Genomic DNA, 26,817 nt, shown 5'->3' on the forward strand with positions numbered 1-26,817 from the left:
GCTTCTGCGATGGAACCCCACATCGGGCTCTCTGCTCAGTGGGGAGCCTACTTCTCCTCTTCCTCTGCCTCCAGCTTTACCTACTTGTGCTCTATCTATATATTTATTTATAAATAAATAAAATCTTAAAAAGAAAAGATAAGGGTTTATGAGGAAGGGTATGGGATGTCTGGCTGCTGGCTATCTCACAGTATTGCTACAGTTCCTTCCACATTATTCCTTATGTGTGGATTGCTTATCTATGGAAGTCAGAGGTTGCAAACTCACCCTTGAAATGTTTTTAAAACATTGAAATTAGAATTTACAAATAGGGACAGTTAGCTTTAAAAATTGGATTTTTTGAGTATGGGGTGATTAAAATAAAAACTTCTTTAAAAATTGGATTTTTCATTTCGCAAAAACTTTGGTGATTTGGCAGCCTTTGAACAGCATGCATACGTGGGAGTAATTAGCTCAAGGGATTGCTCTTGTTGGTTGGGTTCTGTGCACCACGCTCTTCACCCCTCCCGTTCTTGGGCACGTGGACTCTACTCATGCATATTATTTTCCTGGCCCCCATAGACATTTGTGTCTGAACACATTAATATAGATGCTTTTTTCTGTTTCATGCACACATTTTGAAACAGGAGACTTAGGTCAGACTGGTCTATTATGCTTCGTACCCTAACTGCCACCATGCTCTGTCATCCTTCCTAGGTTTGGGACTCTTTTGCTTTTCTGGACTATGTTTATTTTATGCCCATGGAAAGTAAGTAAGTGTCATGGTCAAGAGCATGGCTTTGGACCTAATACAGAAGTGGTTCAAGCCCTGGAAAGATCACTTACTTTCACTTTACTTTACATCTGTAAAATCGGATAATAATGGTGTCTAACTTGTGGTGTTGATTAAAAAATGAGCAGAGTGCTTTGTTCCCATAATGCTAATCTTGCCAGAGATTATGATGAAGATGATGATGATGTTATTCTTAGTCTGTGTTTATTATATCAGCTAGTCCTTTGGGTGCCATTTTGGAATGCAAAACATAGCATCTCCAGTGAGTGGAGCTGGTGAATGGCACCTCCTGTAGACCTGGAAGAGGGTCCTTTGGGTGATTGTGCTTGAGGGGCAGAAGCCATCTGGAATAGTTTTTCTACTGATTTCAGAGTAGAATCAGATCCACCTAATTCATGCCTCCAGGTAACACGGCACAGCTCCTAGAAATTCAGTCCTGCGCTTGAGATCGGCTCATTTCTATTCAGACCAGGGCACATTCTGTATTTATACTGTCAAAAATCAGTGGCTATTTTAGTTTGTGCCTGGGGACATGGGAGACAATTCTGGACACCTCTAATGATCTTGAAGAGTCGTCATTCCCTACCAGGATATCTTTTTACTTCATTGTTGGATTTTGGTCTAGGTTCCAAGACCTGAGATTTATCCATATGTAACTCGATCTGGAAAGAATTGGAGGTCACAGTATAAATGAGGCCAGATTAGAAGAGTTATTTGAGGGAGTCAGACAGGGTATCTTGAGGTCAGTTTGTTGCTTTATTTCATTCTCAAGACTGGTTGTGTGGATCCTAGTAACTTAGTAATCCCAAAGGAAACCTTAGGGGACTCATTTTAATTCCATTTTTTTTTCCATAATGAAATCACAAATTATTTGAGTTAATAACCAGTGGGAGTGAAAATGGAGAGATAGATATACCCTCTCTATTGTGAGTGTAAAGTAATGTAGGAAACTTTGGATTGGGCAGTCTGGAAACTATCAACCATTGTTTGAAATGTTTTGCCCTAGACATTTTTTGAAATTTTTAGCAGTATATCCTATCAATATAGTTGACCAAGTATACAAAGAAGTTCATGGCAGCACTGTTAGTAGTCATGAGAAATTGAAGGTAAAATAAATATCTATCGAAGGGGCCTTATAATACAGTATTATGGGTCTGTGCATGGAAATTACTCTGCAGCCATTAAGAAGTATGGAGTAGATCCCCGTGAGTTGACATGAAAAGATGCCAAGCGTGCGGCAGAACAGTATGTTTTATATAAACGTGTAAAAATGTATGCCTGTATTCAAAAACAGAAATGCAAGCCAAATTGTTAATACTGGCTCTCTTAAGGAATGAAATTACAAGGATATGAGGGTAGAGGGACAGGACGAAGGAGAGGCGGCAAAGTTTAATTTTTAATTTATAAGCTTTTGGACATGTTTTGCATAACATGTACTCTAGCTGTAATTAATGTTATACATTTGAGAGGCTGGAATCAAAACCCAGGGAGGCCGAATGCTCCTTCTGAGGAATGGGGTGGAACATAGAGTTTGAGAACACAGGTTCTAGAACCAGGCTGCCTTTGCTCAAACCCTGGCTATTGCACTGACCAGCTGAGTGTCTTCAGTCAAGTCCATGGACTTCTTGATGCTTTGCTTGTTTCGTTTGTAAAAAGAGGAGAATAATGAAACCTCCCCTGGAAGGTTGCTGTGTAGATTCAATGAGTTATGGTATGTACAGGATTTAGAAAAATATTAACTATTATTGTTACCATTATTGCACAATTACAGCAAAAATGCAGAGGTAACTGGAGTGAATTAAAAAGTTACCATGGGCATCTGGACTCTAGTGTTAGGAATTTCTGAAATGCAATGAAATTCTTTTGATAGAAAGTAGCATATGTTTATTTTTAGAAATCACATCTGTGGGAGGAGGCAAGTGGCTAGCTAGATAAGGCCAAGAGAAAGAGAGGCCCTTACCTGTAACCGAGGAACAAAGTCAGCAGTTCTGAACTAAACATGTATCACAATGGGAGCATAAAACACACCATCTGTAACTGACAGATCCAGAGAGGCAGAGGAGGGGACAAAAGGGGAATGTTTCATAACCTTCAATCATCTCTGTCTTCTTCTTCCTCTTCTGCTAATTCTTCACCTTATCTTTTCTCCCCCAACAAGAAGTCCCGCATTTGATCCAGATTTTCTCTGTTTATGGGACAGCTGATACAACAATAATGTATAGTTCACCGAAGAGCCGGAACATTCCGCAGAATAATCAGACAGTCGCTCGGGAATGGGAAGACCTGCTCAAGGATGAAAGCTATCAAAAGCAAGTACTCTAAATGAGTGGGCAGGGGCCGGCAAAACAAAAGCATTTGATGGACAATGCTTGGGAAACCAGGATAACTTGACTTTTGGTCCTAAGACTTAATTGAGCTAAGAAACTGAGTGCTGAAATCATTCTCTGTTGTTGCTCAGATGAAAAGCCAGCCGGGCTGTAAGAAGAGTGACCGATTGACATTGACAGTCTTCCATCTGGAGCTTAATCTGTCTCTATACGTCTGTGACAGTGGTGTGTCTTTCAGAGCAGGTTCATGTAATTCTGAAGGCCAAGCATCAAGTAGGAAGCCAGAGTTCTAGTCATTAGTCACGCATCTGGGCCACAGGGCAATTCCAGGGTGCCGCCTTTGCTTGCAGCTGGAGAAGATATGATGGCCCCTAACATGGTTCCTAATGAGGATTCCTCACAGATGACAGGGCTGGACTATAGCAGCAAGGCACTGCTGGGAAACAGCTCCCTCCTGCTTAAGGGAGCCTTCCCTCTGTGGTCGGCTTTCTTTCCTGAGCCACAGACTTGGCTTCTGATGGACTGTGTCCACCGTAGCTCATTAAGGGGTTGGACAGCGGCAGGCCCAGCTATGTAAAGTACAGAGCTGCTCAGTTGTTCCCTGCCCTCAGTGCCCTGATGACCAGCGTCTCGATGCTTCAAAGGAATAATCGTTAGATGTTTCATTTGAAGCAGGTTTGGGGGACCTGAAGGTTCCTTGAAGCACTTAAGGGCTCGGTGTCCCCTTACTTGAAAGAGAATGTGTGGCCCTTTACAAATGAAAATATTACTCAGATAGGATAATTTGAGAAAAGGATACACTATGATACAGATTCTCTTTTAAAAAGCATAGCAGTAGGTATAATGAGACTCCCAAAATTAACCAGTTCTCTTCAGTTTGTGGGTTTTCAGTTTGTCTCAGTGCTTTCTGTCCCCCGCACCCCCCGCCCCACTGCACTGCCAGAAAGAAGCCCACGATGAATTGAATGACTTTCATTATCTGACAAAAGCAAAGCATCCCTTTTTCTTTTGGAACTCAATTCAAGTGTGAATTGAGTTAGCTGTGGTCGATGGGACATTATGTAAAAATGTTGGACAGTACTTTCAAATTAAGTTTCATTTGTGAAAGTTACTATAACACTGTTCAAATGGATGATTTTTGTATTGACTCCATATGAGCTAATAGCATAACAATAAATTGTAACTCAGCGAAATGCTTAGCTGGGGAATGAAACACCCTAGTTTGCTATGCCTACAAGATGGAGAATGTAGAGAAGTGAACAATTATGTGCATGTGACCAACTATTCTCAGTGTTTCTCTCTACTGGACTCAGGAAGTCATATACCTAGAGGAACAATGTCGTTTGGTAATTCAAAAAGTAGATTCTGGACCCTGACTGGGACTCAAATCTTGGCTGCATTATTTATCTGTATATCCTTGAGCAAGTCCATCCTCTTCTCTGGACTGTGCACGCTATCTGTAAGATAGGGATAATAACATTGCCTACTCTGTAAGGTTGTTGGGCTATGTGAATGGGTGAATGAGAATGATGTTATTTTAAGGGTAATCTTAAATTTGTGTTCTACTCGTGTATGCATGGCTTATCACCTAGGACTATCCTGGAGATGTTGCTCCTGGGCTGTAGGGTTGGGTAAAGCAGCCTCTGGGCCATCTGTGGAGACATGTGCTTATAGAATGGTAGAGCTAGAACATCAACAAAATAATTTCTTACATTTATGGAGCACTTACTACATGACAGGCAGTGTTCTATGTGGGCTATGTGCATTCATGATCTCATGAAACCCTTTCGGCAACTTTATAATGTAGGTATTATTTTATCTTTACTTTTTCCTCTGATATTAAAGAACTTGCTCAGGTCTCCGAGTTGATCACTGTTGGAGGTGATTCTTGAACCCTGGTCTGCTTGATTCCAGGTGCCAGCTCTCACTTAATGTCATTATAAAGTTCTGTGATCCAAAGAGCCATTCCTACCAATTGTCTGAGTCTTTCAGATAGTTAGTTGTCTTGGCTCTTGTTCACTTTTCTTGGTATAAAACAGCTTTGGGTTGTGAGAAGAAAAACTTTTCCTTGCAGGTGAAATATGTTTAGCTGGATTTATTTTGCATTTTTAGTAATGTTTGACTCTTCATCTGGCTCTGTGATTAATCTGCCACAGGAGTGCAGTGAACCTTTAATTATAGCTTCTATACCCTCACTCCTTCCCCTATGTATTTTTCTACTGTTTAAGGTTCCAATGGGCTAGATGTTCTGAAAGAGGTTTAACCGATATGTTAACATAAATTATGGCCTTTGTGCACCAGAGAAGGAAAGTTACAGTTTTTAGGTCTATCCAGTTTGTGGTATTTTTTTCCTGCCAAAGATATTCACCTCCTTTCTTTCCTTTACTTACTGTGTGGTTCATTGGAAACCACCAAGCGCCCTTCCCTGGTGGTGGTTCTGGTAGGTTTTTCACCAGTGTCTTTGACTATGGCCAGACTGGAGTAACATAACCAATGCCACTTAAAGGGAGAAATTCTTACCACCCTCCAGTATTGACTTAATTTTTGTTTTATAATTTGGTCACTAAACATGTAAAAATATAAAGCTACACACATTTTCTATGTGTGTAGTTCTTAGACAAATATGAAACTAAAACACATTTATAAACTGAATGCAATCAGAATGACAAAACCAAATTCAAATTAGCAATATTAATTTAACACGATGGATGGTGTTGTTTTATTTAAGCAGAATCATCTCTGGAAGTATCAATATGGGATATCTATTAGGTCAAGGGTTCTATATAGTTTGTCAAGCTTGTGTTGGCCTGAGCTATATGATGACTCACATCCTCCTAACACTTTCACCTGCTATTAGGGGACAATTTACTGATACCCTACCCTTACTCTGACGTCTTGGGACACAAACACATTATTTAAATGGCAATTTTGTCTCTTTTATATCTTTGGCTTGTGATGATTAAAACAGCACTACCTGATACCACCCTGATTTTATTTTTTTTTTAAAAGATTTTATTTATTTATTTGACAGATAGAGATCACAAGTAGGCAGAGAGGCAGGCAGAGAGAGATGAGGAAGCAGGCTCGAGCAGAGAGCCCAATGCAGGACTGTGGGATCATGACCTGAGTCGAAGGCAGAGGCTTTAACCCACTGAGCTATCCAGGTGCCCCACCACCCTGATTTTAAGATGCACACCCGGGCCCAGAAATTTTGTGCTGGTGCTCACATTTTAGGTATCATGTGACTGATCCAGAGTGCATCTGGAACATTTTAAATGAGTGTTATCTAAATGAAAACAAAAATTAAGACATTCTTCAAGAATCTTCAGACCCCCGAGAACATGCTCCAAGAGCCCAGCTTGAAAAAGAAGGTGTCAGCACTCCCTTCTCTGTGGACAGAAACTTTGTTCTCTTTCCTGGGAATGTTGTCCCCTTGGAGTGTTGTGTGACTCACTCCCTCACTTCATTGAGGTCATTGTTCAGTGTCATTGCATGGGAAAGCCTCCCCTGACCACCCAGAAGTAGCACTCCTCCCAGCGCAGCCCCTCGCTAGGCCCTGTTTTTTCTTCAGAGTGCTCATCCCCATCTGGCATTATTGCTAATTTACCTTCCAGTCTCCACTGGGAGGATGCAAGCTCTTTTGAGAATGAACTTGGTTTCCTTACCACTGTGTTCCCAATGCCTCCCATAGGAGGTGATAAAGATCTGTTGAACCAGGGAATGAGGGGCCTTGCTCTCTATCTCTGTTCCTTTTTGCTGCGTTCCCAGTCCCAACCTCCACCTGGGTAAGACTCATTTTAAAAACCACCTCCACCACCGCCTTGAGTCCCTCATTGGAACACCAGGAATCTTTACTGAGACTTCTTTTGTTATACTCCTGGATTTTGCCTCCTGATATTTCTTCTTCATTTTTATCTCCTTTACTAGACTCTGAGTGCCTCAAGGACAGTATCTGTGTTTGATGAACCTCTGTAATTTCTCGTATCTGGTGTGAATGCAGAAATGTAGTCATAAATGGGAATCGTCCTGAAAATGTAGAGTAATTGGTACTAAATATTATTGGTACTAAATATTATTCAGTTCTGTTCCACAATATTCTGCAGAGTGATTGGCACGTTGTAGGAGCTCGATGAGGGTCAATGGATAGCAGGTGCTCTAAAACATGATAAGCTCTGGGAGCAAAATTATGGTCGGCCTGATGTTAATACTATAACTCAATTTAATTCAGCTGGCTTTTATTCATATCTATTATGTGCAAGTTAGTTAGACGTTGTGGTGGCTACAATGAGGAATGTGTTGCCTTTGAGTTCACAGTCGGGTGGAGAAAACCAATAGAGCAAAAGAGACAGAAACAAAGGTAGTGTTTGTTTGTTCATCCATCCACTTGCTTATTGTTTCTTCAGATAGGGAGTGTTAATGTGCTTACTAACAGATTTAAGAAAAACCCAACATAGAGTCTGGCTAGAAATTTATTCTAGTGGAAGAGAGGGACAAAATGATACTAATGATAACTGTGGTCAATGCTGCAAAGGAAAGGAATGCAGTGGCATCAAAACACATGTGTAAGGTGCCCTAATGTGAGGCAAAGAAAGTTCTCCGTGAAGCAAGACCCTGAACCGAAACCAGGGGCAGCAGTAGGTGAATAGTATGTGCAGGGGATACCTGCACTCTAATATGGTGATGGGAATATGGGTCAAGAGAGAAAAGAATTCTGACCATAGGTCTGGAGAGCTTCATGGAGAAGGAGGTTTTGACAGGAACTTCAGAGACAAAGGTTGTTTTCAGGTACATGGTTGGGGAGGAGAAGGTGGTCCCACAAGAAGACCAGCCTTACCACAGCACAGAGGTAGCAGCACAGAGATGTGGTTTGAGAATTGTGCACAGAGAGGAATGGCTAACTTGCAAGAGTCGGTAAAGAACCTGGCCAGTGTAATAACAATCATAGTTATGAAATACAGAAATATGCGTGGACCACGAGCCACAAATTCAAAACCTTTGCTGCTCGAAAGTAAAAGCTTGCTGTGTTGGAGAGGCTAATAGTGCATAAGGAACCAGCTAAGCTTAGCTGCTGCTACTGTTCACATTTTCATCCATTAAAGATCTTTATCATTAGCATTGTATGTCAGCCTTTTAGAGCAGCTTATCTCATGGAATCACAGATAACTTTTCTTTTTGAGAAAAACAATGAGATAATTTGTTAGAAAAACATGACAAATTATATTGAGTTGACATCACTCAATTACAACCACATTACTGAATTACACCTGTTCAGCCGCGAGCTGGGGAATTTATTAGCAAAGCCTCCATTAAAGCTAATGGGAAATAGAGTTCCAAAGCTCTTTGAATCCACTGCATATTCTGTAAGAAGTGTTTTTCGTGTTGGGACCACACTCTGGGCTTGAGAGGAGCAAACTGTGAGGACTTTATTTCTCACAGGATTTGGGGAAAACGCAGCGGTACTGTTTGTTTACACAGGCTGTGACATCAGGGACCAACCGGGCTGTGAGAACCCATTTAGATGTGCCTTTTCCAGCCTCCCGATAGATGACCCTCTCTTCAGCCAGAGAGACATTGAAGAGCCATTCCACTCTCAGAGCTGTGTTACCTGCGTTTGAGTTTTCATTACCTGGCCATTATGCTCACTGCCCACAGCCACCTCCGCTTATTGATTTGGGACCTGTGCCAGTTTCTAATTGTTTCCTTCAGATTGGGTTTGCTCTGAATTGCTGACTCCTGTCTAGTAATTTCTCTCCTCCATATTGTTTCCTTTCCTTTCCTTGCCTAAGAAATTAGCCATTTCTTAAGTAGCCTCAGAAGCCATGTGTGTGACCCATCAATTCATACCAGAGCCACAAGAAACATGGTGACTTTTTCTTCTTCTTCTTCTTCTTCTTTTTTTAAATTTATTTACAGAGATCACAAGTAGGCAGAGAGGCAGGCAGAGAGAGAGAGAGAGAGGAAGGGAAGCTCTCTGCCGAGCAGAGAGCCGGATGCGGGGCTCAATCCCAGGACCCTAGGATCATGACCTGAGCCGAAAGCAGAGGCTTTAACCCCTGAGCCACCCAGGTGCCCCAACATGGTGACTTCTTAAAAATTTCAGAGCACATGAAAAAAAATTTCCAACAAACTTTGGCTGCTTCTCTCCAATCTCTCCCCGCCCCGCCACATCCCTTTTTCCCTCCCAGGACATATTTTCACATGTGAATACATTGTGGATGTCCTTCTTGTTATTTAACTGAGAATTTCTCAAGAGACATGGCAGGTTGAAGAATTTGAGATCTCTTTCATACTTCTTTTTCAGCTGTTTTCCCAACAGTTGCTCACTTCCCAGGATGGATTTGAAAGAGTCCTTCCCGGTGGAGGGTGGGAGGAAGTGCTTCTGATCCTCTTTTCTCTGTCTTCACCATTATTCAGTGTTCCCTTGGCAAGGAAATGTACTTCATATTATCTCATTTTCCCCTTAACATTTATCAAAATACTGTTGCAATTATATCATGAAGCAGCACAAAATTTGTAAAGTTCCCTGTTCCTGTTTACTTTGCAAATTATATCCAGTATCAGGACAAATATATTTAGGATAGAAGAAAAAGCTAACAATCATCTTAGTTTTAAAAAAATAATAGATTAACTGGCATCTAAAGGAATTGTCAGCCTCTCAATCGATGGGAGAACTTTGGAACTTTGTTTTAAATAGCATTCATTCAGGACCCCTTGTTGGCTCAGTCGGTTATGTGGCTGCCTTTGGCTCAGGTCATGATCCCAGTGTCCTGGAATTGAGTCCTGCATCAGGCTCCTTGCTCAGCAGGGAGCCTGCTTCTCCCTCTGCCTGTTTATACTCTCTCTCTCTCTTTCTGACAAATAAATAAATAAAATCTTAAAAAGAAAAAAAACTATATAAATGAATAGCATTTGTTCTGAGCACAGGGATAACAGGATGGGGTAGTGCAGCCCTACTCCAGTGGTTGTCCATGCAGGGCTGACAGTGTGCAACAGAACCATTGCAGAAACTGAGAGTAAGTTTTGAAAATACTCATGTGCAAGGAGGAGTAAATATGCCTGTTGAATCTAATAAAAATAAACTTGGGGTTTGAATATGACTACCTTTTTTTAAGATTTCATTTTTCTAGTAGTTAGTTTTATTGTATTATGTAAAACTATTTAATCTATGGCCATTTAATCTATGGCCCAACCTTCATCACAGTTCATTTGCAGAACAATGGTGTCTTTAGGTTAAAAACACAAGCCCAAGCATAGTTAGTTCATAGGTCTTGGGTGTGAGTTCCACGTATGCCATTTACTGGCTATTTGACGTAGCCAGTTACCAAGATTCTAAACCTCATCCTCTGTCCTGAAACATGGGCTAAGAGGGTACTATGCTTACCTTGTGTTTGAGTACAAGGTACAACCCATTGTGGCTAGGATTAATGGAGATGTGAGAGGTAAGCTGTACAGTTTTCATTCAGATAAGTTTGGCAGCCCTGGCAAAAACTTGAGTGAAATGCCTGGAGCATAATAAAACTGAATAAACACTGCTTATCATAATTTATAATTAAGTAAACTTGTGTAAGACTTTTACCCTTATTTGCAGGATCTTAAGAAACAAAATGCAGTGAGACCCTCATTTAGGTCTTATATATATAAAGTTCTCTCAGAACATGGACTTGAAGGAAAACTTCATACTTAGACTCTAACAAAAGTCTTTCCTCAAAGATTATACCCTTATTGGTGTTCTCAATCTTATATCTTCTGACGATATATGGAAATTACTAGAACCTGTGTAGTGAAAGCATCCTCATAGAGGCAATGCACATTCCTGGTCATCATTCTATGCAGTGTGACTTTCACTCTGCCTCAGGAATTTTGACTCTATTTGGGAAAAAAATGGTCCCACAGAACTCCTTGGTAGATTTTCTCAAATTAACTTGCAGAACTTTGTACAGAGAGCTTTGGGCACCCACCCCCCAGACTCGTTCCTTTTTCATGCATTGTATTTCTTTCCTGGCTTAAAATTTGCATCATTGCTATTTGCTCAACAAACATCCATCAAAAAACCTTTTGAGGCCTGTCATTTGCAAACCCATTGGCAGTTGCCCTAACTTGTGCAGAAGTGGAGGTATGTATTTTAGCCAGTGAGACAACTAAGCTAAGAATGACCGAGGAATTATAGGAGATAAAGGTAATTACGGGGCCAAAGTAAGGGATGCCTTATGAATATTTAGAAGATCTCATTGTTTTCAGCATTTTTATTATCATAGGCTCTCTATGTCTCTTCATAGAATTTATTTTTTTAAAGACCTATTTATTTTAGAGAGAGAGAGAGAGTGAGAGCAGAGGGGAGGGGCAGAAGGAGAGGGAGAGAGAAACCCAGACTCTGTACTGAGTGCAGAGCCCCATGAGGGGCTTGATCTCATGACCCTGAGATCAGGCCTGAGCTGAAAACCGAGAGTTGGATGCTTAGCTGACTGCGCCACTCAGACACCCCTCTTCACAGAATTTTAAATGTATATTTTTTCACATTTTTAAAAAAATCTTTGAAATTGGGGTGTATTTCATAGTTGGTGGTCACCTATTATCACTCTAGGTAGGTGGCAGTTGGGACACAATTGTTTTGGTCTGCACAGGCACGAACATTCAAAGGGTCAGCAACAAAACTCATAGAATGGATGTTGGTGGCTTGGAAGAAAATCCCAGAAACACAATATTGGGCACACTTAGAAGAAATATCTGTCTGTGTGTTGAGACAAAGAATGGCAATGTGCAGGCTGTAGTGCTGTCCTCAGGTATTCTGGCTGGAGGTAGAAGAACTGGCCAACTAACATTGTCTGATACCAAGCTTATGCCTTAAAAATTTTTTGTGGAAAATTTCAAATCTACATCAACGTAGAACTGATAGCAAAATGAATGCCCATGTCCACATTATCCAGCCGTAGTAACTCTAAATATTTTACCAATTTTCATTCATCTATCCCCATTTTCTTTCTCTTTCTTTTTTCTTTATTTTTAATTGAGTGTTTTAAAGCACATCCTGGATATCATGTCATTTCACCTGAAAATTCTTTTTTTAAATTTTTTTAAAATTTATTTGACAGACAGAGATCACAAGTAGACAAATAGGCAGGCAGAAAGAGAGATTGGAGGAAGCAGGCTCCCTGCTGAGCAGAGAGCCTGATGCAGGGCTCGATCCCAGGACCCTGGGATCATGACCTGAGCCGAAGGCAGAGGCTTTAACCCACTGAACCACCCAGGCGCCCCTCACCTGAAAATTCTTTAGTGTATATCTCTTAAATGACGTAGATATTCTGCCTTTCCATAAATACCATGTAATCATCACACTTAATGAAATGAGCAAATAATTCCTTAATATGCCCTTTTGTAGTTGGTTTTATTCAAGTGAGAATCCAGATGAGGCCCAGACACAATATGTATTGAGTTGTTGGGTTATTGATGTCGCTTTTATTCTATAACACTTCTCCTACCCTTCCCCACCTCCCTGAATGATGTCCCTAATTTGTGTGAGAAACTGGGTCATTTGCCTGTGTTATGAACTTGACTGTTTGCATCCTTGTGGTAATGTTCAACTTCTCCTTCAGTAACTTGGTATTTAGTCTAGAGCAGTGATTAGACTGTGTTCATGTTTTTAGGCAAGAATACTTCCTAGGTGGTGCTCCGCATGTCCTTTTGCAGCTCAGCATGAAGCACATAATGATGGATTGTTCTTCTTTTGGTGAAGCAGAGATTAATCAGTAGGTTAGGTATCCTGAGCTTGTTCCTGTGTTACCAAGGGCGTCATTAGGGGTTGCAAAATGACAGTTTTCTAATTCTGTCATTCTTCCTGCGTTTATTACATGGACTGCTTCTATAAAGAACTTTTTCTCATCAACCATTTGGTTACCCTGAAATCCAGTTTGTATAGGCTGGAAAATACTTGTTTCTTTACCATATTTCAATTCTCAGATGAATAAATGAATGCCTCGTAACCTCCAATTAGTAACCAATGAGATTTTCTTAAAGTGTCTTAAGAAATTTAAAAATACATATTTTATATGTTTCAATTGATCATTAATCTTTTTGGGGCTCACACATTCCCATCCACTAGACCAGCCGGGACTCCTTCGAGTATTCTTTCTATTATTTTCATGTGTCCTTCATGTAGTTTTATTTTCAGCTGTTTATTTTTAAAAACTAAAAAAAATTGTTTAAATTAATTAAATTAAATTAAATTTTCTCCTATGAGGAGACTCTTGCTTCTTTCCTTTCTGAGTCTCTCAGATGCTCTGTCTATATCTCCTCTTTGTATATCTTCAATAAACTTTGTTCTCACTTCCTCCTAAAAACATTTTTTTCTTGTATGAAATGTCAAACGGATATCAGTTAGACAGAATAGTGTAATTAACTCCCATATACTCATATCTTGTTTCAAAAGTAATCACTTCATGGCCAGTTTGCCTTTTTTTTTTTTTTTTTTTTTTTTTTTTGGTGCTCCAACTCACCTCCCTCCTCCCATATTTTTTATGGCTGCTTCCTTAAATATTTACGTCCCAATTCTGTTCGTCTTTAACTTCCATCTTTCTGTCACAACACGATGTCCCAGGGAACATGTGAACTTGCTGGGTTGACTAATTAGAGTGACACCAGCTGCTTTAGCACTTATACTTTGACATGTAATATGGCTTAAACAAAACGGGAGTTTACTTTTCACTCATGTAATAGTCTGATATTAGAGCTCCTGGTGAAGGGGGCTGCCTGTTGAGATGATTCAGGAATCCAGGCTTCTCTAATCTTGTGTTTCCATGTTCTCTTAGCCCCATGATGCTATCTGCACCAAGCCAGTAGAAGGGGAAGGGCAAGAAGTTACACCCATGTCTTAAAAGCCTTAACCCAGAATTGGCACATATCTCTTTTTGGCTAGAACTCCGTCACATGGTCACATAAGTAGGTCTGGTCAGTGAGGATGTCTAGAAAGAAGAATGTATGAATTTTTGGTGAGGAGTTTTCTGTTTCTCCCATGTTGCACCATGCATTTGAGAAATCCACAAATAATTCTGAAACCCTTGCTTTTGTCACCATCATCATAATTACCTTTGTTATGTCTTTAAAGTATTATTCTAGTTCATTAAGTGTATTTTACTGACTTGAAAGAACTGTTGCTTTCTGAATAAGGGCACTGAAGGACATCTGTAATGAACAAGCATTTGAGTGATTTCTTTTTGTTTTTTGTTTTTTCTTTTTTTCTTATTATGGGATCATAACTATCTATAAATTATAGATGCGTGTTTCTATCTTTGTAAGGTGGGAAGAGTGTGTACCAGCAATTTTATTTTGTTACGTGTGTAACAAACTTGGAATTCTATCAAGAGAAGCAGTGATGCTTAATGTCCATGATCACACACAGGTAGATGGCCCAACAGTATTGCTGGTTGAAAGGTAAGTCAAGGGCCCCAAGAAGGATGGTGACTGCCCACACTTGATGTCCATCTCTTGGGAGGTGAAGATTCTGGATAGTTCCTTCAATTTCAGTATGAGGGTATTAAGTCTTGTTTTAATAAATTTTAAACTCACCTGGGGGCATCCAATGTCCAGAATGTACGCAAGGGCAGAGAAGGAAGGCCCTAACAGGAGAAGGTAAGGCAGGGAAGGGCTGCCAAGGAGAGGAAGCCCTATCTCTGCTTTATATCACTGATTTATGTGGATGCCCCCCTCTGCACTGAGTCACCAGCCTGGACCAGGCCACATATGATTACAGGTTCTCTAGGGGGAATAAAGGAAGAGTAGCTCCTGTTGTGGTGTTGCCATCTGATTTGAGGGGAAGATGCTAGAATACGGATTCTGCTATAAAACAGCAGATTCTCAAATTTCATATATTTAATAAATACAGCATCTCCACTACACCTGGCCCGTGGGCCACATGCAGTGTACTTAATTCTATATACTCCTCATAATCTAGTTCAAGATTAACAATTAGAAAGCTGCCTCTGTGCTGCTTCATCTCAAACATGCCAAGTTATTAAGGTTAGGGTGTCAAGAAAAAGCAGTGACCATTTCCTCAATTATATGCTTTTTAACAATGTAGATAGTCTAACTTTTTAGGAATATATCTTTCTTTATGAGGCTTGATAAAACTGTCATCATTTTAGATAGACAAATAAATTGGTGGCCCATAAATGCATACATTTATCCTAAATTACTCCTTCATACAAAATAAGGTTTTCACTGACCCTACTGATTCTCAAGAGTCCTCCCAGTCCAACACATAGAAAACAAAAAGGCTAAGAAATTCTCTGGGTCTGTGAAACTTGATTTAGGTAACAGGTTACAGTAGATGCTGGCAAATTCAATGTGCCTCTGAGTTTTATAGGGTGATGAATGTTTTTATTGTGATTCAGTGAACATTTTAGGTCAGACACGATAATCCAACTTTTATATTTTATTTCTTTTGAGATGGGTTTAATCCAAAGCAGGAAACTACCTTTCCATAACACCATACTTTTAAACCTTCTTGTACTGATTCTTTATATAAAACTAGATGAAGTACCATCATCAAAAAAGGGCTTAATTTGGATGTTCAAAAGAGAGAGTCAGGTTCTGGTAATCTTTTTTGAAGTTTGCAAATGGCTTTTCCCATCCAAAAAATCCTTCAGTCTTATTCACCAAGATTTCCACCCACAGGATCTTATTTCACTCTGATGCTCCTTCCTTTCTACCATAAGTAATGCTGCTTGATTTCTGAAGAAGCTGGCTTTCAGAAGAATCTTCAATTTGATGTAACATTCTGTGCAGTAGCCCACAGTCAAAAATCCCTCACAACAAATTTTTGAGAAGACTAGGGAACAGGGCAACAAAATATAATAAGAAGGACTGTAAGAATTAAGTTTAAGACTTGATTGGCTTCTGTACATTGGTAGATCTCTCAGCAAGGACTTCATGGAATGTCTGAAGTAAACTTTCCTGAAAATGTTGGAAATTGTGGTGTTTCTTACCAGCTACAAGTGCAGGCTTTGTAAATAGCAGTGCTACTTGAGAGTGAAATTGATCTGTGCTAAGTGCCACTCTCAGTGTATTTCATGATTACCTCCATGTCAGAGGAGATTGTAGCCCCATATCTAAAGCCTTTATGATTTTTGTCATTTTCTCCTATCTTTACTATTACTTTTAAAATTTTTTATTTAAGCAAATCTCTTTAAAGTTATTATGAAGAATCTTAAGTATGCAAAAGTAGAGAGAATAGCACAAAGGTTTTCATAGTACCCCGCACATCAACAGAGCAGTGTTTGTGGGCATATAACCTGTGGAGTTGTGTAATGCCCATGGATAATTAGGGTTCCACATTTGATTTCATTCCCTACTGCCACTGTTTTGAAATTCTTAATAATTTATGACTTAGAGGCCTTGCATTTTTATTTTGCACTAAGTCCTGCAAATTATGTATCGGGTTCTGTTCCTGGAGTCAATAATTATCAAGACTTTTGCTACATTTTCTTCATCTCTTCTGCTTTAATTCCCCCCCCCCTTCTTTATATCTCCTGTTTTCTTTCCCCTGAACTATTTTAAAGCAAATCCCGAACATCACTTCACTTTACTCTGATGTGCTTTAGCTCTACAAAATATGGACATTTTTATACTTAACCACAATGCCATTATCACACTTAGTAAAACATACAGTGATTCTTTGATGTTATCTAACACTGCTTCACAATTACACTTCCCCAAATGACTTAAAAATGTCATTTACTGCCTTTTTTTTTTTTTTTTTTTTTTTAATTATGAAGTTCAAAGGGCACCTGGGCAGCTCAGACGGTTAAGCATCTGCTGTTGGCTCATAATCCCAGTGTCCTGGGATCCGGCCCTGCATTGGGCTCCCTGCTCAGCTGGCAATCTGCTTCTCCCTCTCCCTCTGCCTCAGCCCCTGACCCCTGCTTGTGCTTTCTCTCTCTCCTCTCAAATGAATAAATAAAATCTTTTTTAAAAATTACGAAGTTCAAACAAGGTCTGTTTATTATGTGACATATGTCCCTTAAGTCTACTAATCTGGAGAACTCCTGTCACTATTCTCACTTTCGAGTTGTCACAGGAACAGGGTCCCTTGTCCTGTAGATGGCCCCGCATGTTGGTTTGTGTGTGTGTGTATTCTTCCATCCTTCTTTTTTTATACCGGAATCTATCTCCAGAGTTGATTTGCTGTAAGTGTTCTTGGCAAGAATGCATCATCGATGGTGCTCAATGCTTCCTACTGTGTTCATCAGGGGGCATGCGCTGTGTTTGGAAGCACTTTTAGTGAGGCTGAGATTTATCAGTGGATTTGGCAGGGGACAGCCTGACCACTCCATCGTAAATTTCCCCATTAATTTTTCACACGACGATCTCTTCTATTGATCTTTATTATCTAAATCAATTATTTCATTACATGATTACAAAAATCATGATTTTTAAAAATTCCGTTATTTCTTTTTGATTTTCGCCTAGGCTTTTTCTGTGAAGTACCTTCTGTAATTAGCTAGACCTATTAGGAGTCCACTCTTTGTTTTTCTTTTCTTACATTTGTCTTAAGCAATTATGTTTAGTTAGCTTGATATGCTAGTTATATATTTTTAAATATGCTTGAAATTAGACACATAATTACTAAGATAAAAAGAAAACCACTTCTGTATAATCCAGTGTCACTTGTTGTACTCCCAGTGGCATACATCCAGATGTTGGCATACATTATTATTTTCCCTGCCTTACAGATGAGGAAACCAAGGCATAGCAAGGCAGAACAACATTCCTTGGATAGGTCTTACACTAGAATCCAGGTGTTTTGACACAGAGCCAATTTATATCCACCACAATCTAATAGCACTTTTCTGAATGGCCAACATTTTGTATATAAAAAAGGTTTTGAGGTAGCACCAAGACAATGGTTTTATAATGGCAAGCCCCTGAGAAAGCCCAGAGCTCTCAGATAATTGATCTGTGTTCTCACTTTCAGCTGGTGCTGACTCTGTGACCAGTGTGATTTATTGTGCTTACAGGTTTAAATCAATAATCTGAGCATATTAGAGCCTAGATTGACCTAATAAACTTCTCAAACTTCCCCAACCAAAGGCTTTTGGATGAAACATTAAAAAACAGTTTTTGTTTTTTCTTTGTCATCCTCAATGACTTTAAAACATTTCTATAAGACAACAGAAACCATCATTGTTGTTTTTAAAGATTTTATTTATTTATTTATTTGACAGACAGAGATCACAGTAGGCAGAGAGGCAGAGAGAGAGGAAGGAAGCAGGCTCCCTGCTGAGCAGAGAGCCCAATGTGGGGCTCAATCCCAGAACCCTGGAATCATGACCTGAGCTGAAGGCAGAGGCTTTAACCCTGAGCCACTCAGGCACCCCTTATTGTTATTTTTAGAAAGGAAAGGCTATTTTGCACAAATCTACCTAGTCAAGGTAGAAAGCTAAATTTTCTTCAAGCAGATAACCCCTCCACCACACCCACCAACCCCTTGAATCACAAGAGGAACTTTTATCAGGCTTTGTGGCACAATCTGAACATTTAGTTGTGAAATGTATATGCACAAGTTTTGAGTTTTATCTCTGACCATTTCATTTGATTTGCCTTTCCATGGTAATGGGATTAAAAGTCACACTGAAGACCTTGGAGGGCTTCCATCTATGAGGATATTCATGCTACATGTTATCGAGGAGCCACAGGAATGAGGTGGAAGAACTAGCTGGAGCAAAAACAGAACCTACATTGCAAATTTAATTTTTATTAAGATACGAAGATATCAAAGATATCAAACCACGACTGTTGGACTGTGATCTCTTCTTGGGACAATATTGAGAAAGAAGATAGAAATTGTTAGTTATTTTGGATCATTTATGGAATTTTAACCTCTTATGAGGAATTTAATCCCTTCAATTTGTAGATGAGAAAACTCATGCCTGCTAGTTTAAATCATTTATCCCAGGATTAACAGCTAATTCTTTGCAAATTTATAATTAGAGCTCAAGTTTCCTGACCCAACTTCCTAAGGTACTATATCATTTAAAGCTATTTGATTATAAGTGACAGAAACTGATTCTAACTTGAGTACAAGAGTAATATATATAGGGTAGATTTTGAGTGGTTTACAAAGTTTTATGTCAATTTTATTACTTTTTTTTGGTGGGAAAGTGAGGAGTAGAAGTTGTTAGGTAAGAAAAAGTGTATTTTTTAATTTAAAAAGTCATAACCATCATGGAGAGATTAAAAATGTATTACTTCAAAAAGAGATTATGACCTGAGCTGAAACAATGAGTTGGGTACTTAACTGACTGTACCACCCACCCACTACTTTTTTTTTTTTTTTTTTTTTTAATGGTTTTGATTCATTAGGCCATTTCTACCTTTGGCTATTGTGAATAGTGCTGCTATGAACATGCATATACACATAGCTGTTTGAGTCCCAGCTTTCAGTTCTCTTGGGTACATTCCTAGGAGTGGAATTTCTGGGTCAAACACTTAACTTTTTAAGAAACCATTAAACTATGTTCCGCTAAACCATTTTATTTTCCCACCAGCAATGTCTGATAATTCTAATTTTTCTGCATTCTTGCCATTTTAAGTTATTTTCCATTAAAATTATACCCATCCTAATTGGTGTGAATCAGTACCTCATTGTAGTTTTGATTTGCATTTCCCTAATGGCTAATGATATTGACACCTTTTTATGTGTTTGTTGGCCATTTTAATATCTCCTCTGCAGAAATATATATTCAAATCCTTTTTTTCTGTCTTGTTGTTGTCAAGTTATAAGAATTATTTATATACTCTGAATACTAGTCCCTCATCAGATATATGATTAGCAAATATATTCTATTCTATAGGTTGTCTTTTCACTTTCTTGATAAGGTCCTTTGATGCACAAAGTTTTTAATTTTAAAATATTTTATTTATTTATTTGACAGAGAGATCACAAGTAGGCAGAGAGGCAGGCAGAGAAAGGGGGGAAGCAGGCTCTCCACTGAGCAGAGAACCCGATGCGGGGCTCGATCCCAGGACCCTGAGATCATGACCTGAGCTGAAGACAGAGGCTTAACCTCCTGAGCCACCAGGTGCCCCCAAAGTTTTAAATTTTTATGAAATCTGATTTATCTATTTTTTCTTTGTTGCTCATACTTTGGTGTCTTATATAAGGATCCATTGCCAAATACGAGGGTCATTACCCTTATGTTTTCTTCTAAGTGTTTTATGATTTTAGCTCATATTTAGATCATTGATTCATTTTGAATAAAAGTTTATGTATGATGTGAGTAGGAATCCAGTTGTCACAGCACCATTTATTGAGGAGACTTGGTGCTCTTGTTGAAATCATTTGATAGACATGAATTTTTAGTGTAGATCATGAGACTTCAGAGAGTATCTCCCTTGTGGAGTTTGCTTAGAGCCCTTCTATAGCAGAGAGAATGGTGCTAGGCAGCAAATACAGCCTACCACATAGCCCATCCATTGACCCTTCTTACTCTGATATTTTTTCTTATTCTGAAATTCAGCAATAGTGACTTGCAAGAATTTCATGCTTGTGAGTTTGTGAATTTGAGGTAATTATTAAAAGAAAGATTTGGGAGTGGAATGTAAAAAACATAGATAAGTGGAAGGTAGAGTTAGAAAAAGAGTCTGTTTTTATACTTACAGCACATATCAGTTTGGACTTGCTTCATTTCGTGTGCCTGGTGGCTGCTACATTGGACAGTACAGTTCTGTACCTGGAATTGGCAGACTTTCTATAAAAGACCCAAGAACAAGTATTTTTGGCTTTACAGGCCATGGAATCTCTGTAGCAATTATTCAACTCTGCTTTTTATATCAAAGGCAGCCATAGGTAATATGTAATCAAAGGAGTGTGGCTGTGTTCCAAGAAAAGTCTATTTATAAAAATAGGTGGCAGTCCATATTTGGCTTGTGGGCCATATTTCCTGATCCCTATTCTAAGCCATCCCTCTTAGCCCTGTCTTAACAGAGGGGATCTTCTGCCCTCCCCCCACAGTTAATTCCTTAGGCCTATTGTTCCTCTGCTCATTTCTAGTGTCTGGTGTATCCTCTCTCTAAAAATGGGTTTTCTCTGCTCTTTTGCTTTTGCTATATCAGAAAAGGGGTGAGATGAGAAGGAATACTTCCCATTTTGGGGGTGACTCCTGTGGGTGGGTGAGGGAAGCAAAAGTGACTCTCAAGTGCTCTGGTCTCAAGTTGGAGAATATAAAAGTTCCTGTGTGCCTATGCCTGTGAAAGTTTACGTTCTGCCATAATGTCTCCTGTTCTGATTTCTCTAGATGGCTTTCCAAATCCTTCCTGTCCACAAATGACCTCTAAAGGTCTCCTCATTCTGGAAGGTTCCTAGCTCCAAAAGGCAGTTGTAAGGAGGCTGAAACTGAAACTTTACCCATCATGTGGACAAGGCACTGTAGCATGTACACGTCACTGTTTTCAGCACTTGGCACAGTCCTTGCCCATAGGAGGTCCTCAGTAAGGTAGTCCTCAGTAAGGAAGTCTATATTTAATTAACAATGAAATAATAAAGCAGCTCTAGTACTGGACACCCATTGCTCAAATTGGCAGTCACTTAGTTGCAAAAATTTCCTCTTATATTCTGTAGCTTAGAAATGTTATGCCCTGATGCATAAAAATGATGCTCCTTGATTTACTCACTTCCATGAGCATCTGAGCCATTAGCTCCCAATGACCTGGCATGCCTTGATTTATTGTTCATTTGATTTAATTTACTGAAGGTGACCTTACTGTGTTTTTCTGCCAGAATTCTGGCCGGATCATGGTTGGTGGTGGTCCACAGGGAATAAATCACAGGTGATGGCTCTCGGTCATATTAGGACTGCCTCTTCAATATAACTTTGATGTGGTGAACACAGGCCTTGAGGCTGCTAATGGCATTTTGTAGGCAGGCTACAGTGACCTCTAGTTCTTAGAAATGTAGTTGGATTACCTGAAAGATAACAACATTTTCAGTTGTTGATAGAATGTGTCCCTGTTTCTGGGAATTCTGGAAAAAACCAACTTAAATTCCCATACCTGGATTTCCAAAGCTTTAGCATTTATCTGGGCTAGGGGGTTAGGTTAAGAAAAAAGGTCTCTACAACTTTAAGAAATACATGTAAATTAGTAACAACATAATCAACAAGTTTTGAGGATGAGACACTTAGACCAGGTTCCACCTTTCAGGCACTTGCATGACTAATTTGCATTCTTCAGGATTTGCTAAAAATGTTTATAACAAGTGTGGCTCCAGATTCTGGGTGGTAACCTGTGAGATCTTATGACTGCATATTAATGGAGACTCTGGAAAGGTGTGTAAATTTTGCAGTGGTAAATTTTAATGACTTCTGTATGTCTATCATTAACAAGTTTCTGGTGGTTACCCAAACTTGTCAACAATGCCATTTTGCCAGTGTGGATAGTGTCCTTCACCTAAATGTGACCTTGAATTAAAACAAATAACTTTTGCTTATAGTCATTTTCTGCTGAACTAGAATAACTTTGAGATGGTGTTAAAGCATGTTTTTCCTCTGCTCAAAACCTAGCAAGTGCTCCGCATTTAACTCCAGGTAAAAGCCTAAATCCTTCCCAGTAAAAAAGCAGGCCTTTCCCCTGTAGAGATCCTTATCCCTCTGATCTCCTACCCTTCTACTCACTCTCCCCTCTCATAGCCACAGGAGTTCTCTTATTCCCCAAATGTACTTGCCATAGGGCCTTTGCACAAGCTTACCCCTTTGTCTGGAATACTCTCCCTGCTGCCTAACAGCCCATTTCTCCTTTATCTTAACCTTTTTTGTGAAGCCCGCTAGACCCACCATAGTTAAACTTCTGACTGTTCTTTTAGTTCCAACATACACTTTAATCACTTATTTTGTTTATTGTGTATCATCTGTCTCCATCCATCTCAGCTTCCTAAGTTAAAGAATAATTGTCTTCTTTCTTCAGCGATGTGTTCCAAGTGCCTAAATCAGCTCTACCTATTAGAAGTTTCTGTGATGATGCAAATGCATATGGTAGACACTAGTCACATATGCTAATGGAGCAATTAAAATGTGGTTGGTGCACACAAACCCCCAATTTTAGTTTGATTTAATTTTAACTAATTAAAACTTAAATAGCCACATGTGGCTACTGTCTACTTATCATATTGGACAGCACAGATTTTGAAAGTTTCTATAGTGAATGAATGAATGTCTAGCTCTTTAGATCAGTGCTTCTTTTTTTTTTTTTTAAGATTTTATTTATAAATAATCTCTATACCCAGTGTGGGGCTTGAACCCTCTCAAGACCAAGAGTTGCATGCTCCACTGACTGAGCCAGCCAGCTGCCCCTCTAGATCATTGTTTCTTAAACTTTAATATGTAAAGGATTCCTGAATTTCTGAGAATCTTGTTAAAAATGCAGATTTTGATTTAGGAGATCTAGGGTAGGACCTGAGATTTTTATATTTCTAACAAGACATCCACCTACACTTTCAAGTTGCAAGACTTAGAGAACTAATACTGTTGTGCTTCTTGTTTTGTGTTTACTGAGCTAAGCCAGGTGCTTCTTCATTTTCTGGACAGGAGACATTACTAAAAATTACCTCTCAGACTGAAATAACAGCCTGCATATCCAAAAGACTACAAAAAGAGAACAATTTTTCCCTTATCCGTGATAAGAATATGATTTTCCTTGTCCAGTTTCTCTCTAATTTGGTTAAATTCAGTTGTGGTTAATTTAGAAAATTCTTTTCTTCAACCCCGGTCGCTTTTATGCCAGTCTATAGCTACCTAATGTGCACACTTGACTTGTAATCTATTTTCCCAGGTCACTGAAGATGTGTGTTAGTTACCCTTTAGAAAGAATTCTTGAATTGTATTGGACTGGACTGGACTGTAGTTCGGCATCCTTCTGTTATCTGAGATAGCTGGCTAAATCAAACTCTCACAGCAAAAAAAAAAAAAAAAAAAAAAAAACCTAAAAACCTCATCAATCTTTTCCATTGTTATAATCACATTGTTCATCTACAGAATAAACATCACCCAGTTATTCCCTGAGGGAGGAGTTTAAATCTTATTCATACACCTTACATTGCCACAAATCTGTGGTCGTTCTTCTTAATTATCATGTATTCTTTTCCAGGTGGATTTTTGTCAGAGCAGTAAATCTTGGGTGCAGATCAATTTTAGGTGTTGTTAGTATTTAACAACAATTAAGGTACTGATGAATATATGTAATATCGCCTGATTTATCATTCCCTTATAGGCTCTTCACAAATATATCAGAGGCACAATTTACAGTACCTGTCAGGAGAAAAAGGCTAAGATCATCTTAAAAAGTCTGCTTTGCTTTTCTCAAAAAAAGATGAGGAAGAGGTGTGCATTTGAACCCTTCCAGCAGGAACTCTAGGCTAGTCTTCCAGCCTTAGCCGCTGTGGCTGTGCCTGGCCTCGGCCTGCAGGAATGCTCAGGCATCTCAGGGCTACTAACTGGCCCCTGACACATTCTCTGTGGTTTTGGCTTATTCTCTTCGCTCTGCTTTGAATGCCCGCTACCCAATGCCTGCACCCTCCCACAACTGGACCACCTAAGACAACCTTTTCAACACTCAAGGCTGACAACTGCAATAATTACAGTGGTGGGTAACATCTATTGACCAGGTTCCCTGGCTGGCTCAGTTGGTTAAGTGTCTGCCTTCAGCTTAGGTCATGATCGCAGCGTCCTGGGATCAACACCTGCATTGGGGCGGGGGTGGGGGGGGTCTCCACTCAGCAGGGAGTCTGCTTCTCCTTCCCCCTCTACTCCCCACCCACCACTTGTGCTCTCTCTCTCAAATAAATAAATAAAATGTTTAAAAAAAGAAAAAAAATTTGTTGACCACTTTTGTTTACCAGATACTGTACGGAAGCACTTGATGTAGGTTGTCTCGTTTGACCCTTACTGCAAAGCTTGAGCCAGGAGTTACTATCTTCTGCACCAAGATAAAGAAACAGAGATTTAGAGAAGCCAAGTAACTTGCCGGAGTTCACATGGTTGGTGAGTGGAGGAACCTGGGGTTGAGCCCAGGCTGTCTGATTCTAAAATCCTTCTTCCCATCTCTTAACAATGCCACTGTACTGCCCAGACTTCTCCTTCTCTCTGGGAGTTTCCTCCTTTCTCTTGATTGCTTTGAGGCAAATAACACTGGTGTCATTCATTAACCAGGACCTGGGAATCCTAACTCTTGACTCTCCCCAGCCATCTCCCAGCACTTTGTACACAGTAGTGCCATTCCTCTCATGTTACATGTTTATGTGGTGGTTCTCTCTGCTTGGCTATCTTGGATGTAGTTTACTTATCTTTGTATCCCTATGTTTTCATGAATTGCAGAAGGTTATCTTGACTTTCCCTAAATTTTGTATAGTAAATTTTCCATAATAATGGCAGAACTTCTAGGCATGTGCTGACTTCATAATCATGTAGAGGGGAATATTCGCTCCATGTACCATATTTAAATATAATAATCCAATTGGGTAGCTGCAACTGAAGCGAAAACCTTTTACAGCCCAACTTCAGTGCTTTGAAGATGAGCCTGGGGGCTCTGCTGAGAGCTTTTAGGTATCTTGTAGTTTAAAACGATGGTCAGTCTGGTGTTGTGTTGGTAAATATTTAGATTCTTTCTCCCCAGGAAAGAAATGTGGGTGCATGTGTGTGTGTGTGTGTATGTGTGTGTGCGCACATGCGTGCACACATGTATGTATTATCAGTTTTACTGCATAATAGATATCTTGCCTATAATTTATGAATAATAAAATAATCACTACTTTTTATTGCAAATTCCAGATAGCCAATCAATTCTCATACAAAACTCCTGTTGATTTTGTCAAACTCTTACATAGTCTGTGTTTGCAGTTGATGGGCAAGTGCCATTCTGTCATATATACTGTATGGTAGTTTTAAAAACTGAAAGAATATGTCATTAATTTTGTTTATTCCATTCAAACTGTAACTGCTACAGATGTGGCCCACTTTGAGTTTAATCTGCATGTTTTTTATCACTCTCAAGTCAACAAAGGAATATCCAGCTGTGATTTGTGGCATTTGCCTGTTTGGCTGATATCAAACTACTAATGTGACTTTACTGGAAGTGAATTGGGAAGAGATACCCAGCAGCACTCCATTAGCCAGCATTTCCACCGTATAGATATGACAGGTGTTGATGACCTTAAGAGTAGAGATGACAGTAAAATAATTAGGAAGGGATGAGCTTTGTGTATTTATTGCCTTTTAAAAATATTTTTTTAGGGGCACCTGACTGGCTCAGTCAGTGTCACTCCTGATTTCAGTGTTGTGAGTTTGAGTCCCACATTGGGTACAGAGATTCCTTTAAAAATAAAATCTTTAAAAATATAAATTTATTTAATTGTAAGTTTTATTCATAATTTACATAGTTCCATAATGTAAAGTTTAATCATGGCTCTGTTTAACAACTACCTTGCAAAATTCCTGAAGTTGAACAATAGGCTCCTGTAAGCCTAGAGGTAGCTTCAGAATGCCACTGGATCAGTCTGTTGCCTGGTGGACTGGGGAGACCTTGGGCCCTGAGGTATCCATCCAGCCCATCCCAAAGATGTCACCAGAGGCTCTTGGTCTTGTCATGAGAATGAATTCAAGGGCAGACACAAGCAGGAAAGTTTATTAAAGCAGAAGTACACTCTTGAGAGAGAGTGAGAGAGTGAGCAAGAGAGCTGTG

At 39.5% G+C, this 26,817-nt stretch overlaps 1 protein-coding gene across 10 annotated transcripts in view; it reads left to right on the forward strand.

Moving 5' to 3' along the window:
* FHIT (fragile histidine triad diadenosine triphosphatase) overlaps positions 1 to 26,817 on the forward strand; it is a 1,429,687-nt gene that overhangs the window by 162,064 nt on the left and 1,240,806 nt on the right. The window lies entirely within an intron of this gene.

The sequence above is a fragment of the Mustela nivalis genome (assembly GCF_964662115.1).
Source record: "Mustela nivalis genome assembly, chromosome: 1".
Lineage (NCBI taxonomy): Eukaryota > Metazoa > Chordata > Mammalia > Carnivora > Mustelidae > Mustela > Mustela nivalis.